Below are 9316 nucleotides of genomic sequence, written 5' to 3' on the forward strand. Positions count from 1 at the left end.
CTGGGATTGCTTTCTCGCAGGGAGTCGAGAAAGGATCTCTGCCGAGGTTGATAACATTACTGCTACTTTACTTTATGCTACTCTACTCCCTCCTGTTACTGCAAGATGGTAGTTTCCAGAAGATGCTAGTCTTCGATAGGCTAGGCTTTCCCCTTCCCTTCTGGCATTCTGTAGTTTAGTCCACAGATACAACCCTTTCCTTTGATATAGATGCATACTTAGTTTAGATCTGATGTAAGTCTTGTGAGTACTTTGGATGAGTACTCACGGTTGCTTTGCTACTTCCTTTTCCCCCATACCCGTTTGTTGCAACCAGATGACGGATCCCAGGAGCCAGACGACGCCACTGATGACTACTACTACCCCGAGGGTGCGTACAACTACGTGACGGCCGCTGACGACTTGGAGTAGTTAGGAGGCTCCTAGGCAGGAGGCTCCCAGGAAGGAGGCCTTGCCTTTTCGATGTTGTTGCTTTTGTGCTAGCCTTCTTAAGGCAAACTTGCCTAACTTATGTCTATACTCAGATATTGTTGCTTCCGCTGACTCTTGTGTCTTCGAGCTTATGTTTTCGAGCCCTCGAGGCCCCTGGCTTGTAATATAAACCTTGTATTATTTTACATTGTGTCTAGAGTTGTGTTGTGATTAGTGTACGATTGAATCGAGGGCGTCACAGAACGAGAAAGGGATGGCGGTTCCGAGATTGGAAAAGGCACAAGGGGGGAGGGTAAAGTGAGCAGCGCACCCGTGGTTATTCCTCTTTTTATGGGGAAGGCGCGGGCCGCCTCCTCTCCCATTAACCACGATGTGACGCATGCGTGTGGGAACCACCCCACACATGACCCCCACGTCACGCACGACCCTCCATGTCGTGTGTTCAACGCGGGTCATGGGGAAGCGCAGCAGACGAGTAGTTACTGCAGTAAAATCCGCCCCACCTGCCCGCGCACCGTTCTGGGCCTAGCCCAACAACGCGGCGCGCTTATGTATGGCCCAGGCCCGGGGGCTCTTGTCGGTGTACAAAAGTAGGGGCTCTTCTTTTGACCCCTTTACTTGTGCACGGGCAGTCAGAGCCGCGCGCCACGGCCACATTTAGCAAGGCAGGGGGGAAGCAAAAACACGAGGCGACCAAGGCAACGCCAAGACTAGAAGCGCGGGAGAGCAAGAGGGCGAGGTGGACTCCCTCGGCAAGATCCTTGCCGAGGTAGCCTCCGCAGCCCCGGCAAGAGCCTTGCTGGGGCAACTTGCCCGATGCCAGCGGAGTGAGCCACCCTTGAGCCCACCGGATCCAACCTAACCAACTGTGTTGGAACCAAGGCTCGGGAGGCGCCTCTGTGGTGGCATGCGAATCTTCATCAAGATCATTAACATATGAGATCAGATGAGGACCAAAAGATGGTGACCCTCGGTGAGATCCTAGCTGAGGAAATCCACAAGACCCCCGGCAAGACCCTTGCCGAGGATGACAGCAACGCCAAGACAAGACCCTTGCCGGGCCCCCGTCAAGATCCTTGCCGAGGGCATCAGTAGGGCCACTGCCAGGCCCACACCAGCCAAGACACTGCCACCGTTCGCATGCAGCTGCCAGCCCAACCAGCTGGGCAGGCACCTGCATGGCAACATGCAGCTTCCAGGCCAAATCAGCAGGCACCCGCATGGCGGCATGCATATGTTCATGAAGGCCCTACCACCGCGCCACCTTAGCTGCTTGCCTGCCTACATGGCACTGCATGCATCGCTAGCCTGGGCGCGTGTCGAAGTGAGGCGGAGCTGAAAGCACAAGTGCTCCCTAGGAGGTTTTGATAATTGATGACAACATATCTCTTGTTGGACTAACATTTCTATCTAGCATGTTTCAGATAAGTTCAACAATGGAGTGGCATGGACTAAAGGTTGTGGGAACTCCTTCAAGATGCTAAGGACAAAGGATTGGCTAAAGCTTCAAGCTCAAGACTCTTCATTTTACATTTTAGTGATCCAAGATCACATTGAGTCCATAGGAAAAGCCAATACTATCAAGGAGGGATGAGGTGTTGCTTAATGAGCCTGTTGCTTCATGTGCTTAATGATATGCTCCAAAATCCTCAGCTACTTTCCCACTTCCACATATGACCTAAACCCAAAGCCAAACTCGGACCTACCGATTATTCCTATCCGGCGCCACCGAGTTTCACCTGTCATAGCCACTGCCAGAAACCCTGATCAGTTCGGTCTCACCGATGGGATCTCGGTCTCACCGAGATGGGCTTGCAAACTCTCTGTTACCTATTGCAATATTTTCGGTCCCACTGAGATATGCAATCGGCCCCACCGAGTTTGCTTGGCCAACTCTCTGTTTCACTTATTACCCAAATCGGTCCCATCGAGTTTGAGTAATTGGTCAAACCGAGTTTTGGATTTACCCTAACCCTAGCACATCGGTCCCACCGAGTTGATCCAGTCGGTCCCACCGAAAATCTCTAACGGTCACTAGGTTTCCTATTTCGGTCTGACCGAGTTTGTTGATTCGGTCCCACCGAGATTGGTAAATCGTGTAACGGTTGGATTTTGTGTGGAGGCTATATATACCCCTCCACCTCCTCTTCATTTAGGGAGAGAGCCATCAGAACACATACACAATTCCAACTCATATGTTCTGAGAGAGAACCACCTACTCATGTGTTGAGACCAAGATATTCCATTCCTACCATATGAATCTTGATCTCTAGCCTTCCCCAAGTTGCTTTCCACTCAAATCTTCTTTCCACAAAATCCAAATCCTATGAGAGAGAGTTGAGTGTTGGGGAGACTATCATTTGAAGCACAAGATCAAGGAGTTCATCATCAACACACCATTTGTTACTTCTTGGAGAGTGGTGTCTCCTAGATTGGCTAGGTGTCACTTGGGAGCCTCCGACAAGATTGTGGAGTTGAACCAAGGAGTTTGTAAGGGCAAGGAGATCGCCTACTTCATGAAGATCTACTGCTAGTGAGGCAAGTCCTTCGTGGGCGATGGCCATGGTGGGATAGACAAGGTTGCTTCTTCGTGGACCCTTCGTGGGTGGTTGCTTCGTGGACCCTTCGTGGGTGGAGCCCTCCGTGGACTCGCGCAACCATTACCCTTCGTGGGTGGAGCCCTCCATGGACTCGCGCAACCGTTACCCTTCGTGGGTTGAAGTCTCCATCAATGTGGATGTAGGATAGCACCACCTATCCGAACCACGGGAAAAACATCCGTGTCTCCAATTGCGTTTGAATTCTCCAAACCCTTCCCCTTACATTCTTGCAAGTTGCATGCTTTACATTCCGCTGCTCATATACTCTTTGCATGTTTGCTTGATATGTATTGTGTATGTTGAAATTGTGCCTAAAACTCCACTCAAACCAAAAAGGCCTAAAAATTGCAACTTTAGCACTAAGTGTCTAATCACCCCCCCCCCTCTAGACACATCTACTTCTAGATCCTACAAGTGGTATCAGAGCTTTGGTCTCCATTGCCTTGGTTTAATCACCATTGGAGGAAGATGGATGTGTCTACCTTAGGGAGTCTTAGACATAGAGTGCCTATTCTTGATGGAGAGTATTTTCATGAGTGGAAAAATGAAATGCTTGTAATTTTCAATCAATATCATTTGAACAAGTATATTGCTAGCCCTTGTGCACCTCATATTGATCCTTTGCATCCTACCCTAGATGAAGATATTGACATGATTCGCAATCTTAGAACTATTCAGCTCATCATTAGAGGATTGCCCAAAAATTTGATTGCTAGTTTTCCTACTCCTAATTGTGCCTATACTATATGGAAATTTCTTGAGGAACGATTTCCCGATCATTCCTTGAAAACTTTGGATGAAATTCTCCATAAATCTATTGCCTTGAGTAAGATGAACTCTAGTGATCCTAGTTTTGGTAATTGTCTATTTGAACTTACCAATCTTAAGCATGCTAAAGGAGATGTTGGAATCATTAGTGATATCATATTTGAAGCTATAAGAATTCATAAAAGTGACCACTTTGATGATCATTTATCTAATGAATTACCCTCTCTAGGAAATGATGAGTCACAAGATCATGATGAACATGGATACTATGATGATGATGATGATAGTGACTTCGATCTTGATGATGCAATGAGACATTTTGGTCTTATGGCAAATCTTCGGGGATATGAATCAGGAGGAAAGGAATGGGTTCTTGATAGTGGATGTACTGATCATATGACCGGAGATGAAGAGATGTTTCGTGAGCTTGCTGAAAATGACGGCCCTCGAATATATGTCACCTTTGGTGATAATTCAAAGGGTAAAGTGGTTGGCCTTGGTAAGGTTGCCATCTCACATGATAGTTCCATTCAAAATGTCATGCTCGTTGAATCTCTCGGCTACAACTTACTTTTAGTATCTAGACTTGCTAATTTCGGTTTGAATGTCCTATTTACTGAGGTAGATTGCCAAGTATTTCGTCGAGACAATCATAAAATGGTCTTTACCGGTATGCGTAGAGGTGATCTTTACATTGTCGATTTCTCTAAAAAGGCACAACCTAAAACTTGCTTTGTTGCTAAATCCTCAAAAGGTTGGTTGTGGCATAGACGACTAGGTCACGTTGGCATGAGAAACCTTGACAAGCTTATTAAAGGAAATCATATCCTTGGAGTTAACAATGTCATATTTGATAAGGATAGACTTTGCAGTGCTTGTCAAGCAGGTAAACAGGTTGGAGGAAGGCATCCCATGAAGAACATCATGACCACAAGAAGGCCACTCGAGCTACTTCATATGGATCTTTTTGGTCCCAACGCCTACAAGAGTCTCGGTGGAAATTCTTTTGGTCTAGTTATAGTTGATGATTTTTCAAGATTTACGTGGGTGTTCTTTCTTAATGGCAAGTCGCAGGTCTAGAAGATCTTCATAAACTTTGCTAGGAAGGCCCAAAATCAGTTTGACGTGAAGATCAAGAAGGTTTGGAGTGACAACGGAACGGAGTTCAAGAACGCAAATGTGGACACCTTTCTTGACGAAGAAGGGATTTCACACGAGTTCTCGGCTACGTACACACCTCAACAAAATGGAGTTGTTGAGAGGGAGAACCGGACGCTCATCGAAATGGCAAGAACGATGCTTGATGAATACAAGATGCCGAAGCACTTTTGGGCAGAAGCAGTTGAGACAGCTTGTCACGCAACAAATCACTTATATCTTCACAAGCTACTCGGCAAGACGGCATACGAGCTTCTCACCGGTAACAAACCCCAAGTTGGATACTTTCGAGTATTCGGCTCAAAGTGCTACATTCTTGATAAGCATCGTCGTTCGAAGTTTGCTCCTAAATCTCATGAAGGTTTTCTACTTGGTTATGGCTCAAACTCTCACACTTACCGTGTCTACAACAATTTCACTCGAAAGTTTGAAGAGACGGTAGATGCGAAGTTTGATGAATCTAATGGCTCGCAAGTAGAGCAATTGCCAATTGATGTAGGAGACAAAGACTCTTCAGAAGCAATCCAAGACTTGTCCATTGGCAAAATTCGTCCAACGGAGGTGAAGGAGAGTACTTCATCCGTCCAAGTGGAAGCTTCTACTTCACGACAAGGTGAACCAAGAATTGACACGGAAGCATCCACAAGTGGGACACACCAAGATGAAGTAGACAAGGAAATGCATCAAGACGAACATCAACAACCTCTTTCTCCACCACGACAAGAGAACGACGACGTCAACAATGAAGAAGGCCAAGAAGAAGAACAAGATGAAGAAGATGTTCAACAAAGACCCAAGCAAAAGCTCTCACGAGTTCGAGCAAGAATTGCCAAAGATCATCCCGTCGAGCAAATCCTCAATGATATACAAACCGGGAGAATCACTCGCTCAAAAACTCGTTTAGCTAACTTTTGTGAAAACTATTCATTCATCTCTAGCATTGAACCTATGAAGGTTGAAGAAGCATTGGAAGATCCGGATTGGATAAATGCTATGCATGAAGAGCTACACAATTTTGAGAGAAACCAAGTTTGGGCATTGGTTGAGAAGCCCGACAACAACCACAACATCATTGGTACCAAATGGGTGTTTCGCAACAAGCAAGATGAATATGGACAAGTGGTTCGCAACAAAGCAGGTCTCGTCGCCCAAGGGTACACACAAGTCAAAGGTATGGACTATGGTGAGACATATGCTCCTGTTGCTAGACTTGAGTCCATTCGCATCTTACTTGCCTATGCTAATCACCATAATATCACCTTGTACCAAATGGACATTAAAAGTGCTTTTCTAAATGGTGAAATAGAGGAGGAATTTTATGTCAAACAACCTCCCGGCGTTATCAATCCTAAGAAACCAAATCATGTTTACAAACTTCACAAAGCTCTTTATGGTCTTAAACAAGCTCCTAGAGCATGGTATAAATGCTTGACCAAGTTCCTTATTACAAGTGGTTTTGAAATTGGTAAAATTGATTCTACTCTTTTTACTAAAAGGGTTAATGGAGAACTATTTGTATGCCAAATTTATGTCGATGATATCATATTTGGTTCAACTAACCCTCTCTTTAGTGAAAAGTTTGGAAAGCTAATATCAGAGAAGTTTGAGATGTCTATGATGAGTGAACTCAAATTCTTTCTCGGTTTGCAAATCAAGCAAACCAAGGAAGGTACATTTGTCTCTCAAACGAAGTACACCAAGGACTTATTCAAGAAGTTCAATATGCAAGAATGCAAAGGTATGTCTACACCCATGCCTACTAGTGGACATAATGATTTGACCAAAGATGGTGAACCGGTTGATCAAAAGGTTTATCGCTCTATGATTGGTTCATTGTTATACGTATGTGCTTCACGTCCCGATATTATGCTAAGTGTGTGCATGTGTGCACAATATCAAGCTGCTCCTAAATAATTTCATCTTAAGGCTGTGAAAAGGATAGTGAGATACTTAATCCATACACCAAACTTTGGCATTTGGTATCCTAAGAGATCTTCTTTTGATCTCGTTGGCTATTCCAACTCGGATTATGCCGGAGACAAGGTTGATAGAAAGTCCACTTCGGGTACTTGTCAATTTCTTGGTAGATCTCTTGTGTCTTGGTCTTCCAAGAAACAAAACTCGGTATCCTTATCCACCGCCGAAGCGGAATACATTGCCGCTAGTTCATGTTGTGCTCAATTACTTTGGATGACCCAAACTCTTAAAGATTATGGGATCTATGTGAAACATGTTCCACTACTTTGTGACAATGAAAGTGCTATCAAAATTGGTCATAATCCTGTACAACATTCTCGAACTAAGCATATTGAAGTTCGTCATCATTTCATTCGAGATCATGTTGCTAAGGGTGACATTGATCTTAAGCATGTTCGCACCGATAAGCAATTAGCGGATATATTTACTAAACCTCTTGATGAGAAAGTGTTTTGCAGGTTGAGAGGAGAATTGAACATCATTGATGCTTCAAACTTGGAGTAGAAACTCCATTGGATACATGCAAGACATGAGCTTATGACTAATCCATGATATATCTCTTATGATAACTATCTTGTGTCTTGGATATATTTGCACCTTGCATGTTGTCTAACCCATGTAGGTGCTTGGTTGAATCTAATTCCATGAGATTGCGACTCACTCACATCTTGAGCAATCTCTACATCACCAAGACTCTACACAATGGTGAATGAAGACAAGGAAGCACAAAACCATTCAAACATATCCTTTGACAAATTCTATGTTGAGCTTCATGATTGTCATTTTTGGATACACAAGTGCTCTTCCTTGCAAGAACTAACCCATGTAGGTAGATGAACTCAAACTCCAAGTGGTGCTCCCAACTCTTGATGAGCTACATCAAACTTGAGCACCCACACAAGTTCAACTACATGAGCAAGAACCACACCACCACCCAAGGTATGTTATTCCATCTTAGAGAAGCTTTACTCCAAGACATGAGTCAAAGCAACTCAACAAGATGTGAATACATCAAGATGCTTAAACGAAAAATGGTAACCCCATTTTGAGCTTAAACAATGAGTATAACCTATGATCAAGTGTTCTCACTTGACTCCTAAGTCAATATACTCTAACATAGGTGACTATGTCACCGCCCAACTCTAGATGAAGTTCTCTTGTGTTCTTTTATGTGTTATTGCATTTGTCTCATGCATGTTTATTTTCTTTCTCTTTTTCAAAAAAAAAACTTCATCTAGATCTTTCAGTTTCTTCTCTTTTCTTTCTGTTTATGTTATGCATTTTCTGCATTTAATTCCTGGCAAATCCTTCAGGTAATTCATTGCAAATCTTTGTGAGATCCTACATGTCTAGTGAGCTGAGGTGACAAGTGTTTTTCTCTGTGTGAACTCGGTTTCACCGACTTGTAATTTTCGGTCCAACCGAATCTTTTCGGTGCCACCGAAACATACCACTCGGTGCCACCGACTTCGCAACAGGAAAAACAGTTTGCCACTTGTTCTATATTTCTTCTGATCCAGCTCTACTCAATGAATCTTGTCCTCTACAAGCATCACAGTTTTATCCATTGCTTTGTGCTGAGTCTCAAGGACCAAACCTATACGACGGATTCCAGAAAGCCCTTCTTGGAAGTTGATGTCAAAGGGGGAGAGAGAGATCACATCAAAGCTTGTAGGAGAAAGTATTAAGGGGGAGAGAGAGACTTCCAGGGGGAGAGAATACTCAAGGATCCCAGATGTCCCAGATGCTTGATGCTTGATGTTCAAGAGGAGAGATGTCACATGTCTTTTTAGGGGGAAAGACATGTTCATTTGTATCTTTCAGCTCTGATTTGCTGTTCCTTATCTTCTCCCAATATCCCATGTAAGATTCTGGGGGAGCAAGACACCTAAGGGAAAGAAATCAATCAAATTCATTGCATATCTTTATTCTTGGGGACATGTTGAATCCAATGTGGTACCTTGTACTCACTCTCTACATGTCATCCCAGTCTTGGTATTCTTGTGGTTTCTTTTGTTTGCTCTGGCTAGTGGATGTACCTGTGTTATCTAACTTTGTTTGTGCAGGTTCATTCCATCCTAAGCCAACTCAAGACCACAAGGTAAGTATATGCATCAAAATCATGAGTATGAGGAGTTCTTGCTTATGTACATACTGTTTGCAAGAAGGACTCACAAGCATGAAGGTATTTTCCTTGATAATCTTTTGCTCTGATGCATATGGCCAAGATACATGTAACACATTGCCTACTCTGTCATGGTCATGCTCTCACATGCCTCTATATTTCATATTTACATGAGTGCATACATGTAGGGGGAGCCTATGCTTGTTACATGTCCTTCCAAAGCTTTACTTGCTGTTCTTTATATCTTTATCTAAAG

The sequence above is a fragment of the Triticum dicoccoides genome, chromosome 5A (assembly GCF_002162155.2).
Source record: "Triticum dicoccoides isolate Atlit2015 ecotype Zavitan chromosome 5A, WEW_v2.0, whole genome shotgun sequence".
In the NCBI taxonomy this organism is placed as follows: Eukaryota; Viridiplantae; Streptophyta; class Magnoliopsida; order Poales; family Poaceae; genus Triticum; species Triticum dicoccoides.